Source organism: Fukomys damarensis, unplaced genomic scaffold, assembly GCF_012274545.1.
Source record: "Fukomys damarensis isolate Sample0158 unplaced genomic scaffold, DMR_v1.0_HiC HiC_scaffold_9, whole genome shotgun sequence".
Classification (NCBI taxonomy): Eukaryota; Metazoa; Chordata; class Mammalia; order Rodentia; family Bathyergidae; genus Fukomys; species Fukomys damarensis.
In genome coordinates this window covers 35,340,952-35,349,960 of record NW_022900921.1, presented here as the reverse complement: position 1 = coordinate 35,349,960, position 9,009 = coordinate 35,340,952, and the positions used below count along the sequence as shown (strand labels likewise).

Below are 9,009 nucleotides of genomic sequence, written 5' to 3'. Positions count from 1 at the left end.
ACACATATTCATATATATATATATATATATATATGACTACATATACCTGTATTTATTCAATTTTTTAGCTTATCCATCTGGATAGTATTTGTGGTGTTTTACTGCATTTTATTTTATATACATTAAATTAAACTATCTGCAAATATTGGAAGTCATGTTTGCTTACCTCATTATTCAAAATAGTCTGACAATTTTAATAACCTAAGGACCCTTAGTCGAGAAGCAGGCCATAAAATAGAAGCCTTCACGTAGGAGTCGGCTATGTGCTTTCTAGGAAAAGAATTGATGAGAACAGCACTCAAGGAGTGGGGGGCGAGAAGACGGCCTGTCCTCTCCGTTACTGCCCCACTTCCTGTGGTGTTTCGGTTCCCTTGGAGACTGTGCTTCCAAAGACTAAATCATCGGTCTCTCAATTGCATGCAGTGCCCTTTTTATTGTTCCCACCGTCAGTTCATGTGTAAACAGGAAATTGGTAAAAAAGGGCTGAAAACATGTAACAAGAGCCAGGATAATAAAGTATGACCTAAGACTCTGACTACATCTTTATGGCCCAGAAAAGAGGCAGCACAGCAGGGACTGTGACTATAGCCCATAAATGTCTTCAGGTAACCAGACACATGACACGGGGGATTTGTTGACTGTGGCAGAAAAGGCTAAGACAGGCAATATGGTTGGGAATTTTGGAATGAACTGTTTGATAAAAAGAGCTTGAATATACGTAATTAGAAAGCATGATGTCACACAAGACATTCATAGAGAAGGCAAGATGAACTATCAGCATATTTAACATACACCAAGCCTAGAGTCAAGGATCAAACACACTGTTGTTGAATTCACAAACTATTACCACAAAACTGCAATAAAACAAGACAAAAGCTCTAGAAAGGACTTCATTTTTAACCATTTGCTTAAAACGGAATGTGTGGTTTTACATATATCATGGCAAAGGACAGTCACTCTTCACTAGTGACCAACCCCGGAGAGCTGTGACAATACCACTAGTGGTGTGGTCTCAGCAGCAAACCCCAGAGGCCTGCTAGAAGGGCAGTCTCAAGGCTCCCCCATATCTGCTCCACAGAATCTGCATTTTAGCAAGATCCCTCAGTGATATGCATGCACATTAAGACTTGATAATCCCAAGAAGACACTCTTTATATGCCTATAAGACCCTGAAGAAATGTCAAAGATATAAATTTCTTTAGTAAAGCATCTTATAAAAGCTTTTTTATCAAAATGGCATACATTGACTTGTTTTCTATGAATGGCTCTTCAATCGATAACAATATTAATAACAATATTTCCTGGAGTATGTTTAATTGCCATATATTCTGTGCATTATTGCTAAGTTGGAACCTGTCATTTTTTAAATTTGCTTTGTTGATAATTTAGTTTTGAATTTTACAGTTGCCACTGGACACATATGATAAGCATTGTTATAAAATAGATAATTTGATGGAAAAAACCCTGGGCTGGAGATCACAATCCCCAAGTCATTACTTTCCAGACATATAAACTTGCTTGATAATTCACTTTTGTGAGCTTCACTTTATTTATTTGTAATAGAGAGATAATAATATTTCTCCTTCAAGGTGAGAAACTAATGCAATGGCATACGTAGAAAGGTTTTGTAAAATATTAAGGTCAACACACAGTTGGGAGCTTACTTGCAATCTAGTGGAAATCTGGTAATAGATGACCACTATCATCTTTCAGGCTCTGCTTCTGATAGTTGTTGATTTCATTGCAGAATTCTTTGGTCCCCACTACCTCAGAGATTGAAAAGAGTTTTGTTAGATTGTGCCCGGAAGATAATGTAATCTTTGCTATTGGGAAGCCTGACACTGTCAGAAGTTTGAGCCAAGAGGAATAGGATGTGAATTTCTGACACTGGGGTTTGGCTTTCATTTTGCCAAAGAAAGAGAAGCCTCTGCCTTTCAGATGACTCTGAAAATCCAGGCACTTGCTCCAGGAGGTATACTCTCTTAGGAACTACAGCACTGAGGACACCTATATTATAAACTTGTCTGAATTTTTAAACCCAAATTGCAGTTTTATATTTCAAATATGTCTTTTATTTGTGCCACAAGTGTCTTCAAAGTATTGTTGTCACTTAATAACATAAAAATATGAAACTGTCATCTTTAACATATCAAATGGCCCCAGTAACATGAATCCAGTTGCCAATGAACAACATTCCACTTCAACTGAATGTGAATACCTGGGTGTCCAAAGGCCATAATACCCTGTCCAAGGCTCCATTCATTTATTTGTCTTATAACCATTTGTCTTTAACCAGCTTTCAACCTTCTTTGCCTTCCAAGTTGGCTGTAGGGCGATTCTAAGACTGCAGAAGGTCAGAATGCCTGCCCACTGGTTCAAAGAAGTTCATGTTCTCCCGGAGGCAGTGCTGGGAGACTGAACCCCTGAACATTATAGAATGGCTGCTCAAATATGAAGGGGTCCAGAGCTGCACTTGGACTTGATTCATCTCTGCAGGGTTAAGATGCTTCTATTGCCTAGATACATGTGGATATCCTCAGGAATATTTCAAACACTAAAAATATTCCTTATACATTCATTCCTTTCACTGAGCCCTTCTTTGCCTGGGCAGACTAACTGTTCTCTGATGAGGACTGCTCATACCCCTTCAGAACTAAAGCCATTTTAGAAACCTAGAAGAAGATACATCCAAGGCAATGGAGGGAACTAAGTAGGGAGAGAATGACTTGTGGGTAAGTGCTGCCCTGATAGTGAAAGTACTCTTCTCAAACACTGTGTCTGTTATACTGATGATGTTGCCACCCTTGTTGGGATTCTTTTCCAGCATTGAATCATGAGGGTTTGGATTTAGCATCAAATGCAACATGATTTCTGATTCAATTATGTACCCCGATTTCTTCTGTTCTCCCCGCATAAGATACAATCAGACATCCATTTTTTCACTGGCAAAGAATTTTATAATAAAAATAAATTTTATGGTAAAAACATTGACATAAAAAACAAACTAATATGAAGTAAATCTTACAGATCCAGTGAAATGCTTGCTTGAGTTGGGGTATTCATATGCTCCCCCAAATTTAATAAATGTGGTTGGAGTTAATATAATCATATGGGGATATATTCTTAATTTAATAAATTAGAGTCTATGAGATGTTATCAGAGTTGACAATAACAATTCAGATTTGTTCCAGTTGCTAAATGCTGAAGGGAGTACACAGTTTTATTTGGCCCTTTGGGTCCACACAGAAGGGCTTACGAGGAGTGAATTCCAGATTAGCTGCTGGCTCTGAGGATGTGTGCAGGAGTTGATGGAATGTGACTGGGAAGTGTGGTCTGTGCCAACTACTACAGCGTGGTCTTATTATTGTTAGCAACAATCTAACTTTGTGTGCTCTAAATTAATGGGTAAAAAATACCTATAGCTTACAAGTGTGTCCCAGTGATACACAGTTTCTTTGTCCCAAGGTCTACCCTAGGCACAAAGGTCACAGAATCCTTTTCTGTAAGACCTGTCAATATAGTTAAAGAAATCAGAAAAATTTAATACTCTCTTGGCTTTTCACTCCTTACCTTAGCATGTACTGTCCATCAAAGCAGAAATTTTTACTTAATACAAGTACAGTGGTTGACACATGGTTAAAACTCAATAAATATATGATGATTAAGTGGACAGATGAATGGATGGATGGATGTGAGACTCCATGCTCTGAAAATACAGATGGGAAAGACTTGGTTGTTATTAAATGACAAAACCCAATGTGGTTAAGAATGTCACTGCTAGGCCTTTTGAGACTCTTTAGTCAAAGGTCAGACATTGTCCCAGACCACACCCTCACTCAGGCTTTTGTGAAATCTGTTTTCTTTCCCTTTATTCATTAACTTGGATTGTCAGCACCACCCGCCTCATTCCCTGATGATCTCAGAAATTCAAAGATAGGAAAATGACATTTAATTTTGAAAAAGATTGGGTTCTCAAGGCTACAATCACCATGAATCTAATAGTCACAATTTCTGAAAATCTACAAAGGGGGCAATGCTATGTTGTTTTCCCATCAAGCATGCCAGCTATTTACTCCATGCTGATTTTAATTTCATATTCATCTAGGTGTGGCACTAAATAAAAAACTCAAAGAGATAATAATATATATTTAGGTTACTTTTCATCCTATTTTTGTTTGCTGGTATTTGGGAAATAGATGAACTTTTTTAATAAACAGCTGCACTAAATCTTTTACAAAATGTGATTTTATACAAAAAGGAATCACAGGGACACACAGGCATTAGGATATTTGCAGTGGCTATCACAACCGAAATCCCTAGGAGACCAACAAATCTACTCCCATCTAAATGGCATTACAGCTAAAACAAATCCCCATGGACCATTAATTTTCAGGACACTTGTATTCCAGAAACTACATTTTTAATCTAAACTCCTTTAATGTTTTTTTTCCTAACATGATTTAAAACTTTGCTATCCAGAATACCATTTTTCCTTATCATATTTTCCTCTTAATTCTGTTAAATTCACAAAATATATTCAACTTTTAAATGTAACATTGATGTAAAAATAGACTTTTGCCTCATCTTCAAACTAAACATATGTTAATTACTCAGGCACAGAAGCTGGAAAAATTCAGAATATATAAGAATAGTACCAGTACCAATTTAATAAAACAGGTCAGGAAAACAGTCAACATGGTGGCACCATTAGTCTGATTGTTTTCTGTAGATATACAGAATACATGAATAATAATGCTTCTCTTCACAACTCTTGCTGACTTGAAGGCACAACTGAATAGTGTGTTTCTGATTAATCCAGGGCCCCATCCACATAGGCACATGTGCAGAGTTCTGATAAGGTAAAGAAAGATGTGTTTCCATGTCAACAACTTAAAGGCTGGAACTATTTTGAGTTGTTAATATAAACTTTGATATTAGCTCATTGACTTTGATGATTTTGCAAAGAATAAATTCTAACACAATTACGATGACTGTTGAAATGTATTAAATCTCTAGAGAAGTTAGAAAATGTGTACACATGGCAAGGTTGTCAATCATTTTGTGCTCTGATTAGGTGACATTAGCATGTGATTTTTATTAACCACAGAAAATGACAATATAATATTTCATAATGGTCTCAAGCTAAAGTATTATGTCATTTTTATAGGTTCCTTCTGTCCTTCTGTATCTCTATGGAATGATAAAAATAAAATGCAAAAGAAAAAATAGAGAAAGAAAAGGCCAGTGTCTGTATCTTGAGGCATCATATGATTTTATTTATCGGTTCATTAATACTCAGAAAATTATAATATCATTATCATGACTACAGGCAGAAATATCCTTAGCAATAATTTGAGAGCCATAATGACTCTAGTCCCTGGGCACTATACCAATCAATTCTTCTGTTTTCTTTTTCTGGGACTCCCTTGCTGAGACAAAATGAAAATTATTTCAAGTCAAATCTCAACCTCAAGAAGAACCAGAAAACCAAGTAAGAGATATTTTCTGAATGATATTATGACTCACATCTCAGGGTTTACAGAGCTCAGGGTACAGTACATTAACATGAGAAAGTTCAAGACAGAAAGAGACAAAGTATGACTAAGAATAGGGAAGAATCAAAACGTCAAGGCTTACCTGGCAAGTGGGAGGCAGCATGGGTGAGCAAAGACACAAAATATTGCTGGAAAAATTCAACTTTGAGACTTTCTAAATCCTAACTAACCCGGCATTCTTATTTTAAATTTTCCAAAATATCAAGGAAAATAACAAAAGATGACCATTAGAAAATGCTTCTAATCTCTGGCCTGGAGTTCTGCCATCTGAAAATTCGGGCTCCTCTTCACTGAAGTTGTACTGCCTCTGCCTAAAGGTGTCAGAGGCCACCAAGTTTTGTTCCTAAGAGTCTCCACACTCCTCTGACTAGAGACTTTGGCTTTAAGACTCATAACTCTCTAAGAATGGCATGGTGACCTTCATACTCAGCTCAATCTCTCTTCCTTCTCCCTCCGCTTCATTCAAAATCACACCTATATCCAGTGGTTCTCCAGCCTCTCTCAAAAGCATTCCTCTTGAAAATGTTCTTGCTCCCTTAATCTTATTTTGGTATCTGCTTCTTGGAGTCAGATTCACTCACCCCTCTAACATATTCTGTATTCCCAATGAAGGCTTTGGGGAAGGAATTAACACCTATTGAACATCTATTTTGTTCCAGGTGTTTCACAAATACCTATATCTAATTCAATCCCCACATCAACTCCATTCAGTAGTATCATCCTGTCTTTAACAGTTGAGAAAGCTATACTCAAATAGTTTACAAATTTTATAAAACCACATGAAACTATAATTTTCTAGGTCAAAAGTTTCATCTGTTGTAGTTTAACCTATATGATTTGTCATGATCATACAATTAAGTAAACAAACTAAAATTCAAATCATTCCCTTATGCTCCCAAACCTCATTTTCTTATCACTCTTCACAATGCTTGAAGGTCCTAGGTGAAAAGAGAAAATATTCATACATCTAACTTGTGAGTTATCCCAATGTTGTATGTGACAATATCAAAAATATCTCAGAATATCAAAAATACTAAGAAAGATGACAATTTCCAAAAATTTTTCGAGTTCTCTGGCTTTCCTCGATGTTCAAGATAGTGAATATTTATAAAGCAACCTGAATAACATGTATATGCATATATGTGTGTTCACACATGCACAGGAAAAACCTAGAAACCACAAGTGACAGAATGTGGATAATATTTCTTGTTTTGGTTCATCTATAGTCTATGTTTTCCATATTGAGGATTACTTGTATAATTTATATTCTCATTAAAATAAAACATGAGACTGTTTTGCTAGCAAGTTATCTCTAAACAAATCTATGATCCCAGTGCTATTAATCCTACCCTCTAGTCAGCAAATAGATAGTCTTTAATGAGGAAAACACGTCCCTCCAACTTCTGAGACGAGATGCTACAGGCTGTGCTGGCTTTGTTCTTTGTCACATAGCAATGGTGGAGCTCCAGGAAAACAGGTCAGAAGAATGTATGTTACCCACTCGCAAAATGCTGAGAAATAATGCAAGCAGCTTCCTTGGGGCCACAGGAAGTGTGAGCACACAAACAATCTTTGGGTCCCTATGGTAAGTCTTAACTTTATGATCCACCTAGCTGAATCTACTCATTGTGCATGGACAAATTTGAAAGAGAAAATTCAAGCCTCAGTAACAGCTGTTTGTTAATAGGAGATTACAAAAGACATTTTTGTGATGACAGGCAAGCAATGGAGGAACACAGGGTGTATACTGAACAAAGTAAAGCCTAAACAAAAATTGCTTTATGATCATCCAGAGATGCAGAGATGAATTTGCCATCTCCACATGTATGTTCCAAAGCCACCCGTGGCATAAACATTCATCCACACAGGAAGGGGCAATACAGACACATCTGCTCCTTAGCTTCTTCATCTGCTGACTGACTGACACCCTTTCCACTGGGGATTCCTCTCTGAATGGCCTGCCTTGGGGAGAGAGGGGGGAAGTGCATTGCTATCACTTTCTGACAACCACTCCCTATGGGAGAAGAACAGGAATCTTTGCAACCAGACGTCTGTTTCACACCATGTAACCAATTCTCGAGAGCTGTTTGGGTCTCTATCCTTCTGCGGTAAATCGTAAATCTGAACAAGAGGATCTATCTGTTCCACTCCAGGCCATGGAAATTTATGGGACTTAAAGTATCTTAAGAAAACTTTTATTTTTATCTCAGGATATAAAGTCAATATACCTGAAATTTTAGGAATTCAAGATAGCAGTTATTTGACCATCTACTAGCTGTCTCTTTTTATTGTCACTAAAACCAACTGGTTGAGTACCAATTCTTCCTATATTAAATATTGGGTTCTAAGTACAGGGATGAGGAATTTCTTCCATTAGAAGGTTGTATCCTAAAATTAATATGCTCCTTAACTGCATGCTGCATTGAACCCTAAGAAAAGTGAGTAGTCACTGCTCAAATCACTGATAATGAAGCCGGGTATTCTATAGAATATAAGACCTGTCTAGTACCTTATAATTATCATATTTATTCTGCATAAGAACACACTGGATAACTGTGCCAAGTCTTCATCTTACAAATGAGGAAAAGGAGATTCTGAAAAAATTCCTCAGCCAGTGAGGATTAGAACAGGCACATATACACAAGTCTCCGGCTTCTAAATGTTTTTTTATTTCAAATAAACTAAGACTCTCCTATTACACTACATTTCCCGCTTTCATCAGATCCTTTCTCATCTCATCTATGGCCTGTGAGCCTGTCCCTGATGCCTGTTTACTGTATGCTTTGCAGCTGCCTCCCCAGCCCATGGTTAATTTCTTGTCGTTTTCTGTGAGCAGATGTTCCTGAGGAGCAGAGCCGCTCTCCTGTCTCTGGCACTATCTCCTGTGGATGGCTGGATTGAGCACAGTAGCCCCTAGCCATCCTTTTGATCTGAAAAGAAAAGATTTCCCCACTGGGATACTCCTTGTGATGATGTAATTAGTTTCCTGGACATACCTAGCAAATTTATTTCTAATCACAAGGGATGAGGGGAGAGGAGAAGAGCTATTCGTCTCGGATGTGCACAGTTGCTGCGGATAATATGCACGGACTCCACCCCTCCTCCATGCCATGTCTTCTTTAGCTATTGTTCAAAGGTTCAGGGGCAGTAGGCTGCCCTTCAAAAACTGTGGGGAACCTCACATTTATAAAGGGGTCCAAGGCTCTATGAAATTGCTTTTTTTCAAACTTGGCAAAGACAGAAGAGCTGGAAATCCTTTCAGCTTCAAATTGTCCCCAGAATTAAGAACAGGTGAATCTCTCAATAACTTTTTGGAGATTGTTTTGATTCAAAGACACAACATGGAACATTCTGTACAAACAAATCCAGCTGTTCAAAATTTCCAGTCCTGTGGGTAGAGCAGAAGTATAATAATTTTTGCCCAAGATCATGTTTTGAGATAGTGTTAGGAATA

General features: G+C 37.5%; 1 pseudogene; it reads left to right on the top strand.

Moving 5' to 3' along the window:
* Nucleotides 1–7,009: 7,009 nt before the first annotated feature.
* Nucleotides 7,010–9,009, top strand: part of LOC104855341 — a 61,402-nt pseudogene continuing 59,402 nt past the window's right edge.